Source organism: Epinephelus moara, chromosome 9, assembly GCF_006386435.1.
Source record: "Epinephelus moara isolate mb chromosome 9, YSFRI_EMoa_1.0, whole genome shotgun sequence".
Lineage (NCBI taxonomy): Eukaryota > Metazoa > Chordata > Actinopteri > Perciformes > Serranidae > Epinephelus > Epinephelus moara.
In genome coordinates this window covers 19,704,786-19,709,322 of record NC_065514.1, presented here as the reverse complement: position 1 = coordinate 19,709,322, position 4,537 = coordinate 19,704,786, and positions in this window count along the sequence as shown.

Genomic DNA, 4,537 nt, shown 5'->3' with positions numbered 1-4,537 from the left:
AGATTTCAGAAATGTACAATATTTTTAACCCTGTCAAAACACAACTTTTATTCAATGTCCTTTGTAGGGGACAGCGGGACTTGCTAACTTCTGTTTTTAACCAATTTCCATACTTCTGAAATTGTGAAGTGTATCAAATGTAACATGTTTTTGTGTGTTTCAAAGACAAAAAACTGCTTCCTGTTATATCATGCATGATCTGTTTCTACCATTTTTTTCCCCCGTTAAAGGGTTTTTTTGGGGGAGTTTTTCCTTATCCGCTGCGAGGGTCCTAAGGACAGAGGGATGTCGTATGTTGTAAAGCCCTGTGAGGCAAATTGTGATTTGTGATATTGGGCTTTATAAATAAAATTGATTGAAATTGATTGATCTGTTGTTAGTGCTGTGTGTGATGTGACCTAAACCCAGCTTTAGGTGACTATCAAGTGTGCAGAATACAGTTTACTTAAAAAGCTCCACAATGAGATGTTACTTCTTAAAATGATGTTTTAGTGTTCAGATGTGTTTCTTTCATCTAACTGTTTTTTTGTGAACATTTTTTATTGAATGCATTTAACTATTTTAAATGTTCATGAAATGAAAAGAAATTGGATTAATCTGTTTTAAGTGTTCAGGAAATGAAAAGAAATGTAATTTATCTGTTAGAAAAAAACGAAATTTTACACCAAGCAAGACCCGATGTCCACTGTAAGGAAATTTGATAAAAAATAAATAAATAGCATTCATGAATTTTTTTTTTGTTGTAACATGTTTCTTTCAACTACAATACTTAAACTATCTAAAAAAAATCTAAATATCAAAACCTTTTTTCTTCCGGGTCTCAGGAGGATATATGACATGATAGCATCACACAGCTGCTGCAGATTTGTCAGCTGCACGTCCATGATGTGAATCTCCCGTCCCACCTCATCCCAAAGGTGCTCTATTGGACTGAGATCTGGTGACTGTGGAGCCCATTGGAGTAAAGTGAACTCACTGTCATGTTCAAGAAACCAGTTTGAGATGATTTGAGCTTTGTGACATGGTGCGTTATCCTGCTGGAAGTAGCCATCAGAAGATGGGTACACTGTGGTCATAAAGGGATGGACACGGTCAGCAACAATACTCAGGTAGGCTGTGGTGTTTAAACCATGCTCAGTTGGTACTAAGGGGCCCAAAGTGTGCCAAGAAAATATCCCCCACACCATTACACCACCACCAGCAGCCTGAACCGTTGATACAAGGCAGGATGGATCCATGCTTTCATGTTGTTTACACCAAATTCTGACCCTACCATCTGAATGTGGCAGCAGAAATCCAGACTCATCAGACCAGGCAACGTTTTTCCAATCATCTATTGTCCAGTTTTGGTGAGCCTGTGTGAACTGTAGCCTCAGTTTCCTGTTGTTACCTGACAGGAGTGGCACCTGGTGTGGTCTTCTGCTGCTGTAGCCCATCTGCTTCAAGGTTCGACGTGTTGTTGGTTCAGAGATGGTCTTCTGCAGACCTTGGTTGTAACCAGTGGTGATTTGAGTTTCTTTTGCCTTTCTGTCATCTTGAACCAGTCAGGCCATTCTCCTCTGACCTCTGGCATCAACAAGGCATTTTCTCCCAGAGCCTCAGACCAGTCCGTCTGGCGCCAACAACCATGCCATCTTTAACGTCACTTAAATCACCTTTCTTCCCCATTCTGATGCTCGGTTTGATCTTCAGCAGGTCGTCTTGACCATGTCTACATGCCTAAATGTATTGAGTTGCTGCCACGTGATTGGCTGATTAGCTATTTGCGTTAACGAGCAGTTGATTCGGTGTACCTAATAAAATGGCTGGTGAGTGTAGTTTTACTGTTATTAAATGTGGAACCCTTTTACCTCAATTCATCAAGAAATTTCTCAGTTTTTGGATTCTTTGTTCGTCATGGAAGCATGCAAGAAAAAGTTTTCTTCACAAATTCAGCACAACACAGGGTGAGTAATTGATAAACAAATGATAATTTGGGGGATAAAGTATTGTTTTAATGGCATTTAACATGTCTGGTCATAGTCAGGAGTCTAATTTATAACTTCACAGTTGATGCACAGTTAATGACCCTGCACACCCACACAGGTGTTGTCATTTCTTGCTGGTTAGACCTCAGCTCTGGTTGGGTGGAGCTACACTGAGAATTACATGATGTCACCAAACTTTATACAGTAATAAAAGTCCCACTCTGTGTATGCAATCCCTCCCTATTCACTATATAGTGCACTATATTTATCCTCCATTTTATTTAAGGGTGCCTCACAAATTCCAGCCGAAGACATTTAGACTTGTTATAACAAGAAAAACACTGACAACGCTGCAGTTATGTTCAAGTGTCCCAGTAAGTAATGACAGTGTGACAGTGAGCCAGCATGTCTGTTCCCTAAAATCCACTGTTGGCACATTATATGTTGATGTTGTGATTAAGTTTAATTGAGTTTTTCTATGATCACTTTACTGCAAATCAAGTTCGTTGTGATGAAGCAGTAGAATATTTTACAGCCTGTCCACACTTCTGTGAATCCAGTTTCCTTGTTTCTGTACTAAGTCATTTTTACAATACCCCTGGTCTAACTCTTGTTTATGAATCTTCATTGTTTTCCAATACTTCACAGTTTCACAGTTGCTTCCAGTAAAAAACCTCAAAGGCTGTCTGCTGTCCTCAATCTTTATTGGAGGTGAGTTCAGCCAGCTGCATAGCTGTGTGCCTACAGTGAAGGCAGAAGAACGTGTTCGAAGGTAAATCACAGGTCAGGTGTGGATAAAGTTGTGGCTGCTTTTATTGAGTCCATTCTTTCTTGGTCAAGTTGTGCTGTAAGATCACTGGTGTTACTTACAGATACCTACAGTACAGCATCTGAAGAGAGGGTCACCTCTAACACTCGGTCTATTGTTTGAGACTCTCAACATCACCTCCATGTTGGGTTTCCGATGTTTCCAGCAGGGCGTAGGTTTTGCCTCCCTAAATCTAGCACCAAGCATTACAGATCGTCCTTTTGTCGTCCGCCATTGCTTATCTAACCAGCAGTGACCACTAGTGGTCCATGATTTACCCCTGACAGTGTGCGATACTGGATTCTATGTGTTTGAATGGTATTGTCTGTTTTGTTGTACTCATGACTACTGTCTGTCTCTCAAATTGCCCATCAGGGACATTAAAGTTTACCTTACCTTACATTTAAGTCTTAAACTGTCGTCATAACCAACATCAATCTGACTCTGGCTCGGTAAAACTTTGTGCAATGGTCAGTACGTCCACTGTAGTTCTAATAAATCTATGAGTGGAGTGAAAAAAGGAGGGACAACTATTCACTGATCTGCTGCATACATAAACACGTCTATTCATAAAACACAAAAAATGCAGTCCTGGCTGCTAAATCACTCTCAGGCTGGTTCTCCAGAGGTCACTTTTGTAAGTGCTGCATAACTTAAATAGCTCCTGACAGTCAGCCTCACAGTCAGCCAAGTATGTCTTTGCAGATAGCGTTACAGATTCAAGTCTCTTGTTTTCTAACTTTTGATATCAGTAGAACTATTTTATCAATAGTACTCATTGTTTCTCTGAATGGGACTCTTGTAGGTTGTTTAGGACACTGATGTATAAGTCTCAAAGATATAGTTTAACATTTTGGGAAATACACTTTCTTGCTTTGAGTTAGATGAGAGGATTGATGCTGAAAAAGTGATACAAGGTGTCCCTACCAGCACCTCTGAAACTCACTAGTTAACAGAGGTGGGTGGCTCGAGTCACATGACTTGACTCAAGTCAGGTTTGAGTCACAAAGTTGAGGACGTAAGACTTGCTTGACTAAAGCCTCCTACAGAGTGAGATTTAAGCAATCTTATATGTTTACTACACTGGATCTAATAAACTTGGCTACAACATTAAGTTTGATGTATGCAGACTGTACGATGACGGCGCCTACTGAATCACAGGCTACGGTGTATGATAGCTTCCCATATTGAATGCGCAAGGATGCTGCACGGGTTATTACCTCTCCAATTGTGATGCACAACATAGAGGGTCACATTATTAAATAACCTCAAGTTTTGGGTACTACATACTGTGGAGTGTGTGTGTGTGTGTGTGTGTGTGTGTGTGTGTGTTTGCTAGCTGCTAAGTTGCTCACCTGGCAGCTGCAACTCTGCCACTATTTCCTTCCATGCTTATACGCAGGGGCGAAAATCCCATTTCATAGTTGGGGGGGACAATAAACAGTAACATTCTAGAGAATAATTCCAGGGGGGGACAAGGAAAAAAAGTTGTAGCCTGTCTTTTGTACAGCATCTTTTACCGTAATTTGACGCTTTAATCTTCTCTCCAACAGGCAGGCATAGGACCTTCCTTAGTACTGGCTGAGTCCACCTGCACATGTCCAGATTTAAAACAAAATGATTGAAATCAAATTAACATGTACACATGTTAGTGTGTCTGGAGCAGAGCAGGTCTCTGTCTCCCCGTGCGCAGTAGTGTGAATATTTATGCTATTAAGTAAGCGGAGAAAACATGTCTCTCATTGTTTAATAGCAGCAAAAC